The sequence below is a fragment of the Panthera onca genome, chromosome B4 (assembly GCF_046562875.1).
Source record: "Panthera onca isolate mPanOnc1 chromosome B4, mPanOnc1 haplotype 2, whole genome shotgun sequence".
Taxonomy (NCBI): Eukaryota; Metazoa; Chordata; class Mammalia; order Carnivora; family Felidae; genus Panthera; species Panthera onca.
The window spans coordinates 139,349,936-139,372,425 of NC_138345.1; positions in this window are offsets into that span (position 1 = coordinate 139,349,936).

Below are 22,490 nucleotides of genomic sequence, written 5' to 3' on the forward strand. Positions count from 1 at the left end.
TTCACGTGGCTTGTACCCCTGCACCCGACTCCTGCCTGGCCTCCTCCCTCTTCTTCAATGGCCTCTAGAAAGATCTCACCCGCCTGCTCACCTGCCCTTGCTGGGTCCCCACCTGGCCGTGAATGTCCTGCCTGTGGGCTCCCGCCTGTCTGTGTACCAGCAGCTCCCTGACCAGTCCCTACGTCTACACACGCCTGGAGCTTTCTAGACTCCGGCTTCTGCTCGCAGGGTGGCCTCCACTTTGAGTGTCCTTTCCTCCCGCACGTCACCCTGTTTCCTTTGTAGCCACGTCTGCTAGGCTGCTTCGACACATGATGGCACACAGGTGACTCAACCAGCCGACCCTTGTTTTCCGCAGTTCTGGAAGCCCAAGGCTGCAGATCTGGTTTGCACTCAGCCGCCTTCCCTCAGTCCTCCCATCGTGGGGGCACATTCTCATCACCTCATCTGCACCTCCCGAGGGCCCCCCGAGGGCCCCTCTCCTGCTGGGAGTGCCTGGGACCCTGCACTTCTCCCTCACTCTCCCCCCAGAGTGTCTGCCCCTCAGTCTCTCTCCCTCTCTCTGGTTCTCTGCCTCCCTGTGTCTCTGCCTCACGTCAGTCACCTAACTCGCCCTCGCAGGAGGAGTCTGGCATCCGAGGAGTGTGTCCCCAGCCGTCCCAGGCCCTGATGGGTCCCGGGGGCCCCTCGAGGGTTTAACGTCCAGAACCCAAACCTGCAAAAAAAACCAAAAACAAACAAAAAAGCAGAAACAAACCACCAAAACCACCCCATTGGGGGTTAGGGCTTCATCCGGAGGTTTGGGACACACAGCCCGTGGCCACCTCAAGGCGCAGCATAAGCATGGGTATCAGCTTCCTCCTAAATCACCTTGGGGTCTACAGCTCCCTCCAGCAGTTTGCTTTCGAACCTCATTGATGGTGCTTGTGAACCTGGGAGCGGCAGCCTTTGCTCTCGCTCACGGCCCCCCAGAAACTCCCACCCGCCCCCTCCAAACACACGTCTCCCGCCGCGAGGCCTCGGGGGACATTTGCCGGAAGGAATCAAAGTCACGGCCCTTTCTCTCCCATGAGACGCTGGGCCCTGGGAGCGTGGGGACTGTGTCGTTGCTGTTTCTCTGACAGGCTTCCGCGCCGGAGACAGGTTGGAAATAAAAACCCTTACAAGTAACCACCACGCGGAGGTCCCACGGCTTCACCTGCGGTAGCCGCTGTTTCTCAGTTCGTTCGTCTGGGCAGTGGCATGTTCTGTGTGTGCGTGAAGCTACTTCTCCAGATCAAACAGCCCGCGGGCATGTCCGCGGAGGCAAATCCTGGTCTGTGTGACCGCGGGTGGTGCACTCTGTGCCCTGCTCACGAATGCTGTTCGCGACGGAATCAGGTCGCCAGTCAGGGCCCTGGCTCCACCGAGGCCGGCCAGCTTCTTCCCAAGCTTGGCACAGAGTGGGTCCTTAACAAATATTTGAAAGTGAGCAAATAACTAGGCAATGGCCAGCCCTCGCCGGAGAGACCGAGAGCGGAGCGTTTAGGAATGAAAGAGAAGCATCCAGTCTGAGCTGCAGAAAGGTTTTAATATGCACGGCCCTAAATGGGAAGCGCTGACTCATCACACAAGTACAAAAAGAAAAAAAAATCTGGGCGATACCACGGCAGGGAAAATCATTTAGGGGAAGGGTGGGGAAGCCAGGAGCAAGCGAGAGTCGTACAGAAGTGAAGAAAGGGGTAAATTTACAGGAAGCCCAAGTTCATTACCCTGAGAGAGAGCACGAGACGATTTCAGAAATGGGAAAGGCATGACCCTGTGAGTAGAGAAGGCACCGCAGGGCCAAACAGCAACAGGCAGGGGCTCTGAGGGGGGGGGGGGGGGGGGCGGGGAGCATGGCCCCCTCTGCCCCCTGCAACCTCAGGTGAGAGGACGCCCCGCATCAAGGTCACCGCGGCAGCGGAACCCACAGCGGCTGCGCGGTAGGACAGACGGGACTGCAAAGACTCCCATCTCCGCGTGCGGTCCTCCAGCCGACTCGGGGCTCCAGAAGCCTGCCCCTGTCGTTAGCTTCCACCTGCCCTGGGCTGTTCCAGGGGACCCTCTGAGGAGGGTAGAGGGGCCTGCGGGGCCCTGCTCCCCCTCGTTGGCATGATCCAGGGGCCTCCGCTTTCACTCTTTATTTCTATCCTCTCGTTTTGTTTCTTCACCTGTAAGAGAGCAGGCGGTGGGCTGGGATGGCACCCTCCGCCTTCGGGAGTCCGTTCCTGACCCACACGTCGTACCTGGACCGCCCCCGACACTGTTTTCCAGCTGACGCTAGGCACATGTGTGTGCGTGTGCGAGGGAAAACGGCCCGGGGAGGCCGACCCCACGAGAGGGCAGAGGGGCGGCACCTGTGGGGGGCACTTCCCGCAGGGGCAGCCGCCGGTTTCAGCAGAACGAGCCCGTCTGCCATCCCAGAGGCCGCCTCTGTGCTTGGGCGAACGTGTAAGGAAGCTTCTTGGCACAGGAGACGGGCCCAGACTGTGGGAAGGCGGCCAGAGCCCAAGACGCACCGACTCCTCTCCTCGCTGCGGTGAGCAAACACGAGGTCTCACCATGATGTCATAAGAGTGATTGTTCAGCGTCCTGGATGAGGCCGTCCGGCTGCCGGCCCAGCCTGAATCACTGGCCCTTCCCAACGCAGCGCTGTTTCTTAAAATAAATACTGAAAATGACTTCATATCCAGGGAAAGGCAGGTCGTGTCTGATCCGTTATGGCCCAGAGATTAATGAATGAAGAAAATCTACTCTGGCTAAATGGTGGCATTATTTTCAGAGGCTGCCCCGGAAGGAAGCACGCCATGGATCCAACCCAGAGCTTGGAATCTGGTCATGGGCGCGAAGGTAGGAAGCACCTGCACCAACAGTGTCTCTCATTCTGGCAGGAGGTGACCCCGGGGAAGGTGACAACAGGCTCTCGCTCGCCTTTAACCTGACACCTGTGGGGCTGAGCAGGTGCCTGAGGCCAGCGGGGCTGCTCTGCGACCCTTCACAGGCTGCGAGCCTAACGGATACGGAGCCTCGGGTCAGACGACTCTGAATTTCATCCCCCACTCTGCCGCTACACGGGGACACATACTGACACCCCACTTTCACTGGGGAGGAACTGGAAGCCAAGATGAACTCAGCCCAGCTCCCCTGCTTGGCGTCGGGCCAGAATTTGAGCTCAGATCATCAGCCTCCAAGACTGGGCTTCTTCTAAAAGTGATGCACTCCTCCTGATGGCTGCACAGAGCTTCTTAGAAACAGGAAGACGCAGCAGTGTTGAGGATGCGAGCCGCGTGGTGGGGCTGCGGTGCGTAGAGGGTCAGGCCCAGCCCCGCCCTCCAGTGCGGTCTACAGGGGAGCCCGGATGAAGACCAGCGCACCCTCCCGACATTAGGCCACCGTTCGACACCGCTAGGATTTCTTGTCCTGCAGTCCCCACCCTGGAGACGTCCGTGTGACTTATGCCTCGCGGATGGTGAGACATCCTTGAGGGTTGTGCTGGGAGGGAAGTTGGAATTAGAGGGATGGGTGGACAGATGGACGGAGAGGGAGGAAAGGGGCTGGCCCCAAGGGAGAAGGCAGTGGACGAGGTGTGGAGGGCCCCAGGGTCTGTGCAAAGGGCCTCACTCCCGTGTAGCCTGCAAGGCGACCAGGTGGGGACACGGGAAGCACAAGCAGGGCTACTTGTGGATGTGAGCAGCCAGCCTGGCCATGGGCTTCAGTTTCCCTGGGGGCAGCAGAGGGAAGCCGGGCACAGGAGGGGCTCCTGGGGCCCGAAGGCACCTGCCTCGAGCCCAGGATGGAGAGGCAACAGGGAAAGAGGAAGAAGGAAATCTCTAGAAAACAGGAGTGGCTCCCATCTGGAAATACTAGCATTAATGGATGGAAGATCGGTGGGCTCCACGGAGGCCGTGGGGACAGAGGTGAGGCCACAGGTGCCACAGCACAATGTGGGCCTGGCCAGGGTCCCATTTGTCTGGGGGGGGGGGGCACACGAGGGGGCTGTGACTTAGGTCCATGCTAGAGGCCCGGTGCCCGGGCCACAGACAGGGAAGGGAGGGAATGGTGTTTCAGCAGCACTTAGGTCAACATGATGAAGTCCACGATGGCCCGTGGCTGCCTAGGGAGAAGAGAGGTGTGGGGTGCCTCCTGGACCCCTGGGGATGGTGGTATGATTCCCGAGAGGCTGGGGGCAGGGTAAGTGCTGAGGGCGGGTGACTGGTCTGGGCCTGTTGAGCTGACATGTCAGTGTGGAGCCACAGTATCGGGGGGTGGGAGGCACGTGGCCACGTGGGGCTGGGGGACATCTCAGGGCTTTGGAACGGAGCTGGGGGCCGTCACCACCTGGCTGAGAAACTCCCCCCTGGTGGAGAGAAAGGGACGAAGGCAGGGAAGGGCCAGGAGCCAGGGCGCAGCCACAGATCGGCACAAGGACCGACTGAGTCCAGGCCGAGAGGCCAGACGCTCCCCCTCCGGCCCCGTCCACCTGCACCAGGAAGATGTAGCCAGAGAGATAGACAGGAAAATCCGTGGCATAATCGGATAACCAACAAATGAAAACCCGGAGCGGACAGCACACTTAGGGATTTCTGGGAAAAAGAAGGGAGGTGGAGCCTGACTGCTGGCGAAAAGTCCGGTAGAGAAGAACCCCCAACATAGGTGAAAAAGAAGCTACTTTCTTTCCTCTGAAGAAAGTGCCGCAGAAACTGCCGGCAGAGACTGCGGTGGAGAGGACCAGGCGGCCGGGGGCCGGGCCAGTGGAGGGGTCTCTGCAGACGGGCAGCCACAGAACGTGGGGCCACGTGCTCCCCGCGCACCTGCCCCGGGACGGAGCCCCAGGAGGTGCTTTCCAAACCAAGCCAGTGCCCTGTGTGGAGGGGACCCCCAGGGCACAGAACATGTCAGGTGGCGAAGGGAAGCAGACCAGACCAGGGGCAGCCTCTGGCCTGCGGCACGGCCGCGGGGAGCAAGCCCACGAGGCAGGCAGGGCGGACCTTGAGCTTGGCTGGGGCTGAGCCCGGGAGGACGGCTCTTGGGGTCTCAGGTACAGGAGACCGGACGACCAGGGTGGGGGCCCCCAGGACTCCCAGCTCCACACTCGGGAGACACTTCCTCCACACCAAAGCCCCGCTGCTCAGATGCGGGCGGTGTCCCAGCAGCCCAGCCTCCCGCGGTACTGTGAGACCTGCGGGGTCTACGCTCCGGCACGGAGACCTTCCAGCCGCCCCCCTCACCCTCCCCGAGAGTCCTGTGCACGTCCCAGCTGGGGATCCCATGCACACACAGAGGAGGGACGCGCCCCCAGTGACGCTCCACAGGAGCGCCTCACTCTCCGTAGGGCAGGTGGCCTCGCGGAAGGGTGGGGTCAGGGGCCTGAGTCGGAGCCCCAGCTCTCCGCTTAGGGGTCGTGTGAGCTCAGAGCGGACCCAGTTCCTGCTGCAGCGAAGGTGGGCTGCTCACAGTCCCCCCCCTGCCGTGGGTTTGAAGGAGGGGCTCTGTGCAAAGCGAACAGCCTGCTGGCTGGCCCACGGCGAGTGCTGAATACACATCGCAAAGCCTGGCAGTCACTGGCCCACCTGCCACCCTCAGCCCCACACCCAGCCCCTTCCAGAAACACACACCCACGGGCTCCAGGCGCTGGCTTCGGACGGTCCTCCCCGCAGAAGTGCTGTCACAGCTCTGACTGTTCGGTACCCACCCCCTCCCCACCCCCGCGCCTTCTCCCCGAGCTTCCCCAACGCAGAGGCTTTATCTCGCTCCTCTCGCGTCCTGAAGCCTGAGAACGAGTCTGCACAGAGAGACTGCTCAGTGCATGCCTGCTCGGTGGAAGCAGGAAAGAAAGAAAAATCGCTCTCAGTTGTTTACAAAATCCCGCAGGTGCACAACCACCTTCTGGGCCGGGGGGCGGGGGGGCTCTTTGCTCCCCTCACATTTGTTCTCGGTTCAGATTCGTGGAATGTGGAGTGTTCATCCTTTGCCTGGAAACTTAGACCTGCTTCTGCCAACAGTAGTCATCAGGGCGGTGGCGGGGGAGGGGGAGGGGAAGGGGGAGGGGAGGGCCCCCCCTCGCCAGCCGGGGCGGGGGCCCTTCTGGCACCAAGCCCCTGCCTCTGCCGAGAGCTCCTTGCCATGCAGTCCCCCCGCTGCCCGACACACACAGGCACATGCGCACACAGGAACCCTTTCTTTGCAAAGTGACGCAGGGGCACCTGGGTGGCTCTGTCGGTCGAGCCTTGGCTTAGACCTCTGTCTTAGGCCTCTGTCTGCCTTGGCTTAGATCCGTGGTTCGCGAGTTCAAGCCCCACATCGGGCTCGCTGCTGTCCGTGCGGATCCTGCTTTCAGTCTTCTGTCCCCACCCTCTCTCTCTGCCCCTCCCCTGCTTGTGCGCTCTCTCTCAAAAATAAACAAACCTGTAAAAAAAAAAAGCTTATTAAAAAGTGAAATAAAACACGAGCCCACTGTATCACCCCGCTCGGTAGAAATTCAGTGATTCTTTGCTGGGAACTTCCATTTCTCTAAGGCAAGGGGTCCGTCCGATGGCACTCAGCCTCTAGGAGGCTTCCTGAATTACAAAGCAGGGCAGAAAACACTAAGGTGTCCGAGGAGTCCCCGAGAGCCCGACTCGCCGGGACTTTAGTGGTTACGGAGTCTGGAAATGTTTCCATGCTCAGGAGAACACGATGGGACCGTATCTGCTATAAGCTTGAGGGGCCAGAATGATTGGCTTGTCTGAAATCAGATGCCCCTGATCACGGACTCCGGCCGAGGCCCAGGCGCGGTGCGGGCACCAGGGGGTTTATGAAGGTGGATGACGCCCGTGGGCTGAGGAAATTCTGTCCTGACGTTTCCCTCCCTTCTGTTTGGGAGAACGACCCGCCCCGGTGTCGAAGGGAGAATCTGTGGGTGGGGGACAAAGGTGCCCCTCGGAGGCCAGACCGACCGCCGGGGGCCTGGCCCAGAGCCTCCCTGCGGGGTGACAGGCTGTGGCGGAGACGGGGTGCTCCACGCCGTGCCCGGTAAATGCAGACCCCCCGCCTGCCAGCCTTGCCCCGTGAGTTCCCTCCAGCTCGTCCCTCCTGAGTCCCCACCCTGGGTCCTGCAGGCACACGATGCCTGGTGTGTTTGTCCCCCAGTGACCGGCCTGGCTTCGTCCCCACGGAAGGCGCTGGACGGCACGCTTCAGGTGTCCTTTCCAGGGATGGCTTAGCCTTGAATCCCCATTCTGAGGGGCAGAAATGCCCGTCTCTGAGGCTTTAGTGTGCACGTCACGGATTACCGGGGAGAGTGAAACTGATTACAGAAAACGGTTGCACAACCGCACGTTTACTCCTCGGGGTGGGTGGGTCTGCGTGCCTTGTCGCAACGTCTCTCTCCGCCTGGGAGGGGCAACTGCCAGCGGACCAGCCCACACACGCCTGCCGTGCAGGGGCCGGGTGACCCCGTGTGTAGTCAGATCGCTAAGACTTGAGGGGCCTTTGATCGGGTGTCTCCTGGGAGTCAATTACCCCAACTGCAGCATCCAGAGGCTCCTCAGACCCAGGAGGAGAAGCTTCCAGATCATTATCTGAGGCCAGTGTTAGCGTGAGGCCGGAGCTGGGAGAGAGAAACACACCCAGACAGGAACACACGCACGCACGCACACGCACACGCTCGCTGCATGCAGACACAGACACAGACACACACGTGCATGCACGCGTGCACTCAGACACACGTGTGCACCACACGCACTCAGCCTGCATGCAGACGCGTGTGCACTTACACACACGCACACTCATACAAGCACACGCACCTACCTACTTAGACTTACCCTGCTCTCGTTGAGGGTAAGTGGGGTAAGACCCCCTCCCAGAGCCCTGCCTCGTTGTGACATGATTCTGTAGCTCCTCACATGGGGGGGGGGGGGTCAGTGTCCCTCCCTCTGAGTCTGGGCTGGCTGTGGGGCTTACCTGGAAGGGCCCAGAGGACAGGAGTGACGATTGCCACTTCTGTGCCAGCCTCCACACTCCCCGCAAGCCCTCCTTCCCTCTCTGGAAACCCTGAAGTGTCGTGTGGGCAGGGCAGGCAGGCTGGCAGGGGGATGAGCACAAGCTGGTGGGGGGGGGGGGGTCTGCCTGCCCCGGCTTGTCCCCTCCCAGGGAGGATGTCCATGGAAGATCAGCACAGCCGCCTCTGAGACCACCAGCGCCCCCCGGGGACACGGGTCACCCAGCTGGCATTGGCCGAGTCCAGCCCTGGGACCCCCGCACACACACCCAGCCGGACTCGGGAGCAGGGAGGAACCATTGCCAGGCCTCGGGATGGAGGTTCCGCAGAGACTGTGACAGAAACGCCAATGGCATTCGCCGTGGAAGCCGCGATTCATCCCGGGACGGGGGTGGGGGGTTTGGACCCCTGTGGGGCACCAGCCCACACCCTGAAGGCCTCCCTGTTCTCTGTGCCAGCCACCGCTGGGGCCACAGGCTGCGTGTGGACTCGGCCAAACTCCCGCGAGCACAAGCCGGCCACGCCGTGCGTCACGTCTGCCCCCCGCGTCCTGGCTCTGCCTGGGCTCTGCCAGTCGGGAGACGCGGCCCTGCAGGGGCCACGCGGGGGCCCAGGAACACCTGCCCGGAAGCGAGGGGCACGGGCACCCTCGCGGCGAAGCTGGACCCCCTGAGACACACCTGGTCCTCGCCCGCCCTTGGTCGTCGACAAGGGGCAGCTCCAGCTCCTTGTTCCCGCCGAGTCCCTGGAGCTCCTGGCCCCCGCTCGCCCAGCCCATGTCCGTGCACCTCGCCAGGAGCTTTTCAGTTTCTCTCCCGATACTCGGCCGCGCTCCCAGACCCTCCACTCCAGGTGCGTCTACACTGCCTGCTTGTCAGTAAGCGGGGTGGCAGGTGCTGAGCGAGGCCTGTGGGGGCCTCTGCCGCGGAGGGGAGAGGCCCGCGTCCCACGGAGGGCGAGAGAGAGGATCTGGGCACAGCCGCAGGGGGAGGCGAGCCGGGCAGGTGTCCAGCTGAAGCAGGGCGTCCCCGGGATCCAGCCGCCCTCCCTGCAAGCGGAGACGTGAGAGGAGCAAAGCCCGGCCGGCCCAGCTGGCTCTCCCTCGTTCCCGCCTCACCCCAGGCCTCCCTCCCGCTGCCCGGGGCCGGAGCCCTCTTCAAGCTGCAGTCCACAGGCTCCCGTTTCTGGGGTTGCCAGGCTAAAGCCCTCAGCGCCAGGAGCGACTCGGGGAAGCAGCATCGCAGGCAGGGTCTGGGAGCCGGGCGGCTCACCAATCTGTTGCCAGCGACAGGAGAGAAGCTGATAGGCCTTGGCTGCGGTAGCATCGGGTACCAGGGGCTTTTTACCCCGCCCACGGTAGTCATCAGCGCCCCCAAAGGCCACAGCCCCCTGGCTGCATTACCTGCATTGCACCGGAAGCCCAGAAAAAAGAAAAGGTACCAACAAAAGGCATCTACCAACATAAAGTACACCAGGAAAGCTATTCACCTACGACGTCTTTGAGGGGTCCCAGCAACATCAGCCACGGCGTGGGCGGGGCTCAAGATCAGAGCTGGGGTGTGGCTGTAAGCGGGGCAGAGCCGTGGAGGGGACTTGAGAGGAGGGCCCTGCCGGGAGGGCGTGGGGTCCTCAGACCCGGGGTGGGGGTGTTCCCAGGTGGGCCTGAGAACCTCAAAGCCCAGGAGTCCCTGAACCCCCGGGGTTAGTAGAGGGGACCCCTCCCTTCGCCTGGAGAATGTGCAGTGACCTCACCTGAGGCAACGGCTCATGAGATGACACCTGTGTCCCTGCCCGTGCCCCCCTGCCGGCCCCGCCCCAGAAGCAGAGTCAGGCCCTGCCTGGTGCGGCCACCAAGGTGGGCAGAGCCCAGCTAATAGGCACCTTGGACTCAGAGGGGGGCGTGCAGGTGGCAGGTGGGCGCCGGGGCAGGTGAGACAGAAAGGGAGGCCGGGTAGGGGAGCGTGTGCAGCCGTGGACACACATCCAGGACCTAGAATTCAGGGCTCTGGGTGTCTGGGGCCAGCCTCTGCAGTGTCTCCAGGAGGCTCCTGGAAGCCGGGAAGAGTGATGGGCCATGGAAAGGAGCGGCCAGGCCGGAGCTCTCTTGCTAAGGCTGGGGGAGGGGGGAGGGAGGGGAGGGGTCAGCTGTTCTAGGAGTTTGGTGGTGCCCGTCCTTACGGCCGGGGTGCCAGAGAGGCGGCAATGCAGACAGAGATCACGGGATCCAGAGCAGCACAAGCAGGGGGGCATTGAGCCCTGGGAGGTGAAGTGGGCATAACCACCGTCCTGGGCACCGGGGCCAGCCCGCAATCAGTGTGGGCCACAGGGACCCCGTCCCATGCTGGCTGACGGGTCCCTGTGCCCCTGGAGGGGACGGACGCCCGGGGAGCCGGCCAGGTGCCACGTCACATCTACGGTAATTTAAAGGATAAAAATCAAGCGTCGTCAGCCGTGGACTGACGTCAGCCTCCACACCTGGAAAATGACGGCCCCTCCCCCGTTTCCAGACCTTAGTCGGTTTACAGACCCGGATCCTATGTCTGAGTTTTTTGGAAGAATGTGGTTGAGGAAGGTTTGAAGTTAGACAGAGCAGAACACCCACGGGGGTTTGGGGCCAGCCTAGGGTTGAGGAGGAGTCACGTGTGGATTTGCTGATAAAGGGATAAGAGCTCAGGCGTGCTCAGCAGGTGAGTAAGCACCCTGCATCACCAGCACTCATGTTCCAGCGGCCCGTGGGGTGGGGACTGTCACTATCCCCTCTCTGCCGGGGTAGGGAGACTCTGAGAGGTGGACGTGAGCTGCCCACGGCATCGGGCCAGCGCTGCCCCAGACTCGATGTACATGACGGGGCCCCGAAAGGCGGGCCAGACGGACGCTGGGCCTCGCAGACAGGTGAGCGGTGGCCACCTCCAGGAATGCCCGTCTGGCTTTGGAAAGCAGCAGAGAAAGTCATGAGCATCGTGTCTCCAGAGTGGACGCAGCGCGACGAGGCTGCAGGGGGCGCTCAGCTGGCCCGACGGCAGGGGTACAGGCGGGGCGAGCGGGGCTGGAGGAGGCAGGAAACCCCGGCTGAGCCCGGTCCTGCGCCCCATCCACAGATGCAGCCCGTGCGGGAGTCTCCCTGACATTTGCAGGTCTCCGGGCCCCGATCACAGTCTCATGGAACTCTCGGTGCCGTCCAGTGACTTAGAGAGCCGCCGGGCCACGGAGCCTCACGAATTTCTGAAGAGACAGAGGGCGTTTGCAAATGAGGGCATTACCCCCGTCACCGGAGAGAAGATCGAGGAACAAAGAGGTTAATTAACTTTCTCTGAGGTCTCGCCGAGAGTCAACTGCAGAACCGGATAAGAAAATTTCACCGTAATGACCTGACGGGTGCCATACTGTGCCTGTGTCCCCCCCCGGTTCCCGACACCACAACGGCCCATCCACCAGCCGGTCCCGCGTCCACACCCGCGGCCAGGCTCCCCCACTGGACGCCCTTGGTACCCTCGTTATTTTGATGAAACTCCCTCACAAATGCCGCCTCATCTGACCCCGGGAATGCCCCACGTGACGGGCGTGTGTGCAAATGGCGGGCAGAACTGAGCTACACACAGGGCTCTCCGGTGGTGGCAGGTGCGGGCAGCAGGTGCTACTGCGGTGACCCCGGGCGGTCGCGAGGGGACGGCAGGATGCGGGAGGGACGTGGGGCCTGGGGCACGGCTCCACGTGTCTGGGCGGGAGACACTGAGGCACCGGTCAAATGCGCCCAGGCGTCCTTAGGATTTGTTCCATGGAAAAACAAACCATCCAGGCCAAGGCTCACAATTCTTCCGGTTAATACTGCGGCTGTATTTTCTACTCACAGAAGGAAGGAGTGTGAAAATCCACAATCATCCTAACATCTATCTGAAGTGATTTGACGTGGGTGTGGAGGCTGATTATTGGTCCAGATCTGAGCAGGCCGCCCCCGCCTGGGATGCGTGCCCGGCTCCCCGGAAGGGCTGGGGAGCTGCCGGGAGGGAGGTCCCCACACCGGAGGAGGGTCAGGGCTCGCCTCACACCTGACCGTCCCCTAGAATCGAGCATCGAGCACTGTTCCCTTGTCTGCCTCCTCCGGGCCCCTCACCCCCCTGTTCACCTGCCAGCCTGATCTGTCCACCCTTAAAAATGCGGCAGATGGCACATAAAACACGAAGCCGCTTCCAAAACCACACACACGCCAGCTCTGGGAGGCAAATACAGTCTGATTAATCATCTGGAACAGGAGCCTCAACCTCCAGCTCATTGAAAATATGATTCTTTCTGCACGCGTTTGAATATTTTCTGAAAATGCGAGAAAGTGCTCATTCAGGGCTCATTCAGGGCACGACGGCTTCCTGCTGAGCGGGGGCACAACGCGATGGCCCTTTGCTGGCACCTGGCTGTAGGACTGCTCGGAAATCCCGACTGTCTCCTCGTCTCTTTTCCTTCCTGCTCTCCACCCCTGAATCCGTGGCAAGGACGGCCTCTCCCGTTCTTGTAGAGACAGCGTGCAAATGCCCGCAGGTCTACAGCTGCTGTCTGTCCGAGTTTACCGTGACGTCTGTAACAAGTGACCACAAGCCTGGGGGCCTACCACAACAGACACCTGTTTCCCAGCATCCTGGAGCCAGAGGCCACAGTCACAGTGCAGGTGGGGCTGCGCCCCCCATGAGGCGCCAGGGGATGGTCCCTCTTGTCTCTTGCAGCTCATGGTGGCCCCCGGGCTTCCGTGGTCTTTCCCCCGTGTGTCTGACCTTCCTCTCCTCTTCCTATAAGGACACTTGTCATCCTCATTTAGGGCCACCCTAATCCAGGATGCTCTCCTCTCGAGACCCTTAATGCTACCAGCAAAGCCCCTATTTTGTCCCCAAAGAAGGTCACATCTAGAGGTTGTTGGCCTAGGACGTGCATGTCTTGGAAGGGTCACATTCAGCCCCTGTGCCTGCCCACCTGGTCCTCTTGCTGCTGGACGGGGGACATTCTCGTTAGGGGGACGTGCTTTGCCTGGAAATGAGCACACAGGTTCTCAGACAGGAAGGACCTGGCTGGCTCCTCGGGGACACACACGTTCTTTCAGGTCCCCAACACTGACACTGTCCAGCGGTCTCAGACCGCTGGGGACGCCAAAACAGCATCGCAGACCTGGCGGTTGGACAGCAGACGTACGCGGCCGCATGGCTCTGAGGCTGGAGGCCCAAACCCAAAATGCGGGCAAGGTGGGGTTAATTCTCTCGGCTTGTGCCGGCCACCATCGCACGGCCCTCGCATGACCCCGTCTCTGTGCAAGTGCAGAGAGAGGGACACAGTTCCAGTGTTTCCTCTGATAAGGACTCCCATCCTGGGGGGTCAGGGCCGGCCCTCGCGGCCTCATCTAACCCCACGTCCACCTGCAGTCACATCGGGGTGAGGGCTCCCACATACAGATTTTGGAATAATTCATAACTCAGCCCCAAATGGGGTCCCAGATATCGCGTGGGCTAAAATTATCCTAAACAGTCTTCGTGGTTTACCTGAAATTCGAATTTAACTGTTCAACCTGTATTTCATTTGGCAACCCCAGCGTAAAGCCGAGCTTCCCTCAAAAAGTCAGGCTAGTGTCGTGGGTGGTGTCAGGGGCCCCACAGGTCCCCACCGCGGCCCCCATGCAGCACACAGGTGTTCTGTCCCCAGGCCCCGGGCACCTCCCTGGAGACAAAGCCCTTAGAGCACCCGTGGGCTCAGACTGTGTCTGGACCGCCTGCGTGCACGGGCCTGGAGGCAGGTGACCTCAGGTGGGATCCCTGGTTCAAGTCCCAGCTGTACCACGAATTTCACGGTGTCCCATCGGTTCTGGGAGAACACACTTTTGTGGGTCGAGTGAGAACTAGGGATGCCAGATGGGATCGAATGACCCACGTGGTGGGTGCATTCTTGCAGGTGGGCCCTCGCCCTGTCCAGCCCGACCCCTGGCGGAGGCTCACTCCCCCGCAGGCCTGGTGACTGACACCCGAGTGCGTCACCTTAACTGCTCCCCCCACCCAATTGCAAAGCTAATTTCAGTCACGACCATGGGATCACCTCCATCCACTCTTTAGTTCTAAAACATTTCACAAGTTTAAGAGCGTGAGTTTCCCTCTTCAAAGATCCAAACTCAAATGGAAGAGTTCACGTGGGAAATAAAATCGGCAGGCACCAAGACGGAAAGCACCACTCCCGTGCCATTTGAAGCCTACTTCTCTACTTTAAGTTTTAGTTTTTATGTTTTTACATGTTCATTTTGAGAGAGAGAGAGACAGAGAGAGCATGTGACTGGGGGGGGGGGTGGGTCAGAGAGAGAGAGAGGGAGAGAGAGAATCCCAAGCATGCTCTGTGCCGTCAGCACAGAGCCTGACGCAGGGCTTGAACCCACGAACTGGGAGATCGTGACCTGAGCCAAAATCAAGAGTCAGCTGCTCAACCGACTGAGCCACCCAAGCGTCCCCCTCCCACCCCCCGCCCTGCTTTGATGGCAAAAGGAAACCCGGGGCCACGAAGAACACAGAATCACACCGGCTATGCTGTGTTTCTTATCTCAGATCCGCTGCTCGGACATCAGCCGGCACAGAGGCGGGGGCGCCGGGACCCAGACTTGTCCCCACCGTCCTGACCGTCGGCCCCTCACGAACCCGTGAGACCGTGCACCTGTGCAGGGGCCAAATCTGTAAGCAGCATTTTGAAAAATCTCTGTCCACGTAGAACACGGCGCTTAGTAAAGACTGCACGATGCGAATGCGTGGACTTGAGGTTGATGGGGTGTGTGCACACGTGTGCGTGCGTGTGCCCACACGAGCACTTCAAACTCCACGGCAAACGGAGCGTCATTTAGAACCTTGGCCAAAAAAGTGTGTTCTGGGGGGTGGAGGAGTTTTGCCGCTGAGACTGCCCGGAATCACCGGCGACAAGTGACGGCAAAAGCCTCCCGACATTTCCTTGGTTTTATTCTTGTCGTTAGGTGCTCTGCGGACATCGCCCCCTCTGCTCCTGCCCTGCCCTGGTGGCACCACCCCTCCCATCTACGTCTTCAGGGTGCCTTGCAGGGAGGGTCACAGATGTGAACGGGAAAGACGTGTGGCAATCTGACATTTAAAACGTCACCCCAGGGGCGCCTGGGGGGCTCAGTCGGTTGGGCGGCCGACTTCGGCTCAGGTCACGATCTCGCGGTTCATGGGTTCGAGCCCCGCATGGGGCTGACAGCTCGGAGCCCGGAGCCTGCTTTGGATTCCGTGTCTCCCTCTCTCCCTGCCCCTCCCCCACTCACACTCTGTCTCTCTGTGTCTCTCAAAAATAAATAAACATTTAAAAACATATTTATAACACGTCACCCCAAAATCAAACGTTTATGGCAAACGCGGGGCTCCGTGCCAGCTTCACTCATTCCAACAAGATGCTGGAGCGCTGCCTGTGTCCCCCAAACATTCCACTTAGGATCTCGCCAAATATGGTCTTGGAGGGGACGTGTTATTGTGCCCACTTCACAGCTGAAGACGCCGAGGCTCAGAGGAGGTGACTTTTCTAAAGCCACAGGGCCGTCAAGCAGTGGAGCCTGCACGGTGTCCAGGGCAACCGCTTCTGGGACCCTCTTGCATTCACACTGGTGGGCCACCCTCCCTGGGGCAGGGCAGGGCCCCCTCCAGGAACCCCGGTTTCCGGGCTCGCTCAGGTGCTTGCTGGGTTCTCTGCAAAGCTAACACCTTCTTTGGGCTCTGACGAGGAAGTGGAGGGGGCTCAGGGCCGGCTGTCGTGGCTGAGGGTCCAGCGTCCCCACCAGCGTCTGCTACGCTTCTCGATCTCTGGCGCTGGCCCGGGGACAGCAGTGTCCGTCAGTCATGCAGCAGAGGGTGGAGGTGGTCAGCAGAGGGCGGAGTCGGGGGGGGCAGCCGGAGGGCCTGTGTGCGGGCACGGCCCGGCCGTCCATCTTGCCTAATCAGATCACCCTGGCGGCCCAGATTTGTCAGAGATGTCTGGCTGCCTCCCCGGTCAGACTGGTGACAATATGCTTCCCTGTTCCCCAAAGCAACTTGGCCAGAGAGCGATGTCTGGGGCAGGACATCAACCTGGAGCTGAGACAGGTTGGAGAGGAGGCCGAGGCCGAGTCCAAAATGCTAGGGAATCCGAGCTGGATCCCGTGGCAGCGGGCACCCCTGCCGTGGGCCAGACGACACGGGCCAGGCTTGCTCTAGCAATCCCAGAGCAGGAGGCACGTTGGACCACAGCAGGGACACGCAGGGCAAGGGGCAGCCGGGCCGAGGGCACCTGGCAGGATTCCTAGGGCCGGCCGGCCTACTTCATCCATGAAGAAGGACATGGGCCACAGGTGCGTCCCTGGGAAGGAGGAGAGTAGGAGGGCTTTAGAAAAGGAAGGGAGTCTTGGCAGGGGCTGGACGCTGCACAGGGCGAGCCCCTGTGTGCACACCAGGTCGTGGGCCTGGACAGGCGATATCTTATGAGCAAGCTTCAACCTGAGCTTGAACATAATTCCTCTCGTGAACCGTTGAGCTACCATGGGGCAGAAAATGGAGGCGTCCTGGAACTCTGAACTCCTGTATCAACAGGGAGAGCTGGGCAGATAGGGGGTCTCATGTGGAACCAAGGAGTCCTTCTTGCTGAGCTTACGAACTAGAACCAGAGGCCAGGGATAAATACAAGTCACATATCAACCAGATGCACATTTGTTCGTCTCCTGCACTTCCTGTCCAATATCCAGCTCTTAAAAAATAACTTTCCAATAGCTGGTATTTCTCTACCTTGGAATAGCCTTCCTTGTGGCGTAGTTAGGTCCTTGTCCCTAGAAGTGCTCAAAAGGGGATAAGTGAGCCAGCAGAACAAATACATCCTCCCAAAGATTGGAGTAAAGGCCCATGAGGGTCTCTTCCAGCTTCTAGATTCATTCACTCATCCATCTACCCACCCTTCTACACATCCATCCATCCTTCCATCATCCATCCATGCATCCTTCCATCCATCCATCCATCCAACTGTCCATTTACTCATCTATCCATCCATCATCCATCCATCCATCCATCATCCATCCATCTATCCCTCCATGCATCCTTCCATCCATCCATCCATCCAACTGTCCATTTACTCATCCATCCATCCATCCATCCATCATCCATCCATCTATCCATCCAATATTTACTTAGAACTCTTTTGTATCTGGCTAGTGTATTTGGGAGTACGAATGTATTGATCCCTGTCTTGGAAAAGCCATCTAATGGGAGGTGAGGAAATAGGTAAATAAACAATCAGTTACAATCAAGTCTCATTATTTTGTTAACTTTATGAGTGCGAGGGCCAGGCTTGAATTTCTCCTCACATTGTTCATAATTATTTGTTGAATAAATGAATGAATGAATGAATGAACATAATAAGGGCTTTGTTTCTGACCAAGATGGTTTCAAACTCCAACTCTAAGTGACCCTTGCAAATCCTTATCCTCCTTCCTAATCCTCAGTATCTTCACCTGTAAAACGGGAATGAAGGTGCATATTTTGAAGGATGGCTTTAAGCAGCAGGATGACAGGTGCGAAGGGCAGCCACTCAGTTGCTGGTGGTGGAGGAATGACCGGGATAGGTCGCAACCAGTAAAAGTCAGCGTGGAGCCTAGAGGAACCTGCAGGATGAGCGAGACACTGGAGAACGAGTCCCCTCTGGGCAGCAAGGGCAAGGAGGCGGGGACCCACTGGAGTCTGGATGGCATCTGGGGCTAAGCATGGGGATCTGGGGAGATAAGATAGGATGTGAGTAGGTGGGGAGCAGACGAGGGGAAGGAAGGTGCGTAAACAAGAGCGTGGAGCAAACACCCGCACGTCCATTCCGTTTCCAGGTCTCCGCAGAAGCTCGTGGGCTCAGCCTGGGTCCAGAGACGTGGTGTCAGAGGCCCCTCTGACGCTCCCCGGGCAGGATGGCCGGGATGGTCACATGACGAGTCAACTCCAGCCACCTCTCCGGAGCTCCACGTGGAGGACATCAAGGGGACCGAAGAGTCCAAGGAAAGGGTGCAGAGGCTGCTAGGTATGCCCACCGCGGGCAGAGGCGGGCACGGCCACCGCGTGCTTGCTCTGTCCTCCCTAGACCCCGGGAGTGAGTGTGGTCCCAGAGGGCCAGACCCCTAGGGGCTAATCCCGCGTGGTTGAAACACCTAACACAACTCACCAGGGACGAAACCGCCGCCCCTCCCCACGTGGAGCTCTCACTCACCCTCGAGTCAAGTGCCCGCACGGCCGCCGACGGTTGGATGCTCGCTGGGCGATGCTGGACGGAGGCCCGGAGAGGCCGCGGCCCCACACACCGCACAGCTGAGGACAAGGTCCTGCGGGCAGGAGGCTCCTGTGCCCTGTGGTTGGACCCCCGCCAGCCCGCCTTTCTCTGACGGGCCCCGCATTCCCGTGTACACTTCCTTTTAGGACACGTGTCCCAGGGACCCCAGTGGTCACGGTGGCATCTTCCCCCTCGAGCCGGAAGCCGTTTGCCCCCGTGTCCTCACTCCATGTCTCCCCAATCCCGCATTTTGATCTCACTGCCAGTACCTGATTCTGCCTGATCATCTACGTCCCCAGCCAGACTCAGTGCTTCAGAGGCAAAGGCTGCGTTTTATCTGCCTCTGGGTCCCCGGGATCCCCGCCACGGGCCCCAGCACGTGAGCAGCTGCGGCACGGTGGCCCTGTGGCCAGTGAATCCCGCCCCATAAAAATATTCCTGACACACAAATATTCCTCTGGCAAAAAGCGAGCTCTCTGCCCAAACACGGTGGAAGGAAGTGTGAGGTCCCAGGGCAGGAGAACGTACCCCTCACGGCACCTCGGGGCGGAGCGGCTGTGGAGTGCCCGCAAGGTTCCCTGAGGACGGACTGAGCTGGCCTGGAGGATGGGGTGGGGAGGTCAGAGCACTGTCCTGGCGGCTCGCCGTCTACGTGAACACCCCTACTGCCTGCTCTGCCGGCGGCTGGACTTCCCCTGCTCTGATTCCCAACCCAGTGGAGAAGGAGAAGAAGCCACAGAATTCCTGCTTTAAGGGCAGGAGTTGAGAGCTTGCCCTCGTGACATACTGTAGAACGGACTACGGTGATTGGCTAAGGGTAGAAAGAACTTTCTAGTCCAGTAGTACGTATATTAGCTTGGACCCCTGTGTGTTTCTGGTGTTCGAGGTGCTCGGACAGAGACAACCTCATTTGTCCCGGTAACATTCCCATGGGGCAGGACAGGGCGGGAGGAAAAGCATTTCACGGGGACGAGCGGGGAGCAGCGGGGGAGACATGGCTCAAATGTCCCTCCTGAAGGTCACACGGCCCATCAGCAAAAACGCCAGGTTCCCATCCGCAGGCTTGCACGTGACCTTGGGCAAGGCTGGGGTGCTGGCCTGGAATATTTGCACGGCCTCTTTCCGCGGAGGCTTGCACGGGGGCCTCAGCGAGCAACGGGTCCCACTGTGCCCACTGAGTCCCGTTCTGTGGCTAGAAGATGACATTCCCAGTGTCAATGTTCCAGTTAGGGGAGGGGGCTCTGCTTGGGGCAACATCTCTCGCAGACGCCTGAGTTGATGCAGACGGTGCTCAGGGAAGCCTCCCTCTGTGAAGAGTGCATCCCCGGTGTGTGCACAGAGGCCTGGATGCCACAAGCATAAATGCTGACGTCTCTGAGCCCAGCTCCCCATATGACATCCGCCCGGATTGAGCAAGTCAGGCCATAAGGGTCCTGCCATCACCATACAAGGTGTGGCCAACTGGGTGACCGAAAACACCATAAATTTATTTTCTCAAGGCTCTGAAGGCTGGGGTCCAAAGTCAAGGGGTCAGCGGGGCGGCGCTCTCTCAGGGGCTCTAAGGGAATCTGTCCTCACCTCTTCCAGCCTCTGGTGGCCCCAAGTGGCCCTTGACTTGTGGGTCTGTCCCTCCCGTCTCTGTTCCTGTCTTCACGCACCTTCTCTGTGACTTCATACCATGGTTCCCCTCCCAGCGTGTCCATCTCTGTGACCCTGTACTCCTTCCCCAGGACCCCAGTCATTGGGTTCAGGGCCACCCTATGCCAGGGTGACCCCACCTCAACCTGGTCACAACCTCAAAGACCTTATATCCGAATCAGGTCACAGTCACAGGAAGCCAGGGTTAGGACTTGAACATCTCCTGTTGAGGGACACGACTCAACCCATAGACAGGGGATGGGAACAGAGATGATGGGCCCTAATAATGACCCAGTCCACAGTGTGTGTGCACGTGTGCCCATGGGAGCATCACAGGATGGGCACAGTGAGCCCAGTTCTCAGATCGGGGGACCTCTGGGGGTCATCCAAATCTGGGGACAGAACCAGGTCACAAGCCAGGCATCTGGACCACAAGGCTGGGCACTCTCCTTCCCTTCCAAGAGCCAAGCTCCTCTGTTCCCAGGTCCTGCCAGGGGCAGCGTGGTCAAGGGCCTAGGAACGCGACCTCATTTGGAAATAGGGTCTTTGCAGAAGGAGTCGAGTTAGGATGAGGTCACAAGCGTGGCCTTGACCCCATGACTGGTGTCCTGGTCAGGAGGGGACATGCCACCTGAACACAGAGGCCGGTGGTGCAGGGCTGGGTCTATGAGCCACACCAGAAGCTGGGAGAGAGGCCAGGGGCAGACCCTCCAGAGCCAACCCTGCCCCCACTTTGACCTGGGGCTCCTGAGCTCCAGGCTTTGGGACGCTGTGTTTCTGGGGACCCACTGACCCTGAGCTCCCTCCCTGCCCCAGGCAACCTCCTTCCCTTCTTCCTCCCAGAGCCCCACCTGCTCTGGCCGGAGCTGTGAGGGCACAGCGGCCCGGAGCCTGCACTGCAGTGCGTCCCTGCTGGACAGTGACTCCTGGGGCTGCGCTCTGCCCCACACACCTGGGAGGGGGCATGCACGTGCACACACACACACACACACACACACACAGAGGCGGCTGTTTTGCACTCTGGCAGTCGAGTGGAACTCACCGTGTGCAGGAGGAGCTTCCGCGATCACAGACGCAGCCGGGACCGTGTGCGGAGGCCTCAACCCCTCCGTGAAGCCACCTGCCTGCACCTGCTCGAGGCCTTTCCTCTCGACCCTTTATCCCCTTGTCCCTTCTGAGCATGATCGTCAATGCCGAGCCTCTACACAGACACCGCGTTGTCGTGGGCTGCGTGCGCCCGCATCTCTCCAGTGGGAGCTCTGGGTGCCTGGCCCCCGGCCCTCGGCCAGCCTACCCGAGGTCGACAGCAAGGAGGCCTTGCGGGACTGATCTGTCCCGGGGAAGTGAAAGGGGTGTTTCCCGGAAGCCCCATCCGGGGCAGGAGATGGGAGAGGAGAGAGAAACCTGCCCGGCCCAACAGCCGCAGCCACTATCTCTGCGGTGAGGGAGCGCTCCTCGCTGGCCCATGGCCACGGCGGTGAGATGTGTCTTGCTGCTAGCCTGGGGCTCACCTTCCACACCTCCGTGAACGCACCGGGTACTGACCGCCCTTAATTGTCACTGATTCCCAGCCAGCGCTCTGATTAATACTGCATCCTACTATCACATGGTGGCCGAGCCCACGCGGCCAGTGGATCGGAACAGGTGCGTTGGCCAAAGACGCGACGACCATCCTGTCCACCTCAAAACTGGGATGCCACTGTTTCCTGAAGTCGTGAAGTTCCGAGGAGGAATATTCAGGCCTCTTGACCCTTGGATAATGCTCCAAGTGACCCCAGGAGGACAGTGGCCACGGCTCGGAGGACTTACCTACAGGAAGCAGCTCTCACTGCCGCCTCTGATAGGCGGGGAGGTGTGGAGGGTGAACGTCGGGTTCACAAAGTGCCGGCCTACGGTAAGTGGCGGGTCCACTCTGCCGAGGGCTCCAGCGACAGCCGGCACCCGTGTCTGTGGCCGGAGGAAGCCCCTGGTCCTGTATTTCCCCAGCGGGGTTCTCGTGTCCGTGCTGACTGAGAAAACAGGGCAGCCGGGAAGATGCTCTCCTCCTTAATAAGGCCTCTGGACGCCTCTTCTCTTCCGAGGCTCACGGATGATAAAAAATGCTTTTAATTCTACCATGGCTGCATATGCAGAAGCGGCCAGCGGAAATTAATGCATACCTAGGTGTCTGACAATTTATCAATAAAAGGCCTTGGTCTCTATACCTTTGAACTCCAAAAAGAAAATTAACCATTGTCATGAGGGCAGTACCCTCCCCCTTCCAGACTCAGCGAGGTGACCAAACTCTATCGATCCCATTACTGTGCAGCTTTAATTAGTGCCCGACGCAAGCCTGCGCGGCCCCACGGTGCATCACCGGGAAACGGGGGGCCTGTGCGCCTGTGTTTTAATTTCCAGCAATGACCTGATGCGTGTGAGTGTGTCCATTTTACATATTTATACTGATTGCTTTTTCATTGACTCCTCTTTCCATTAGGAAACGCACGTGGAGAGGTGTCCTCGAACCGGCTTAATTGAGTTCAAGTTCTGTCACTGGACATCAAGAGATGTTTAGAAGCACGTTCTGTTT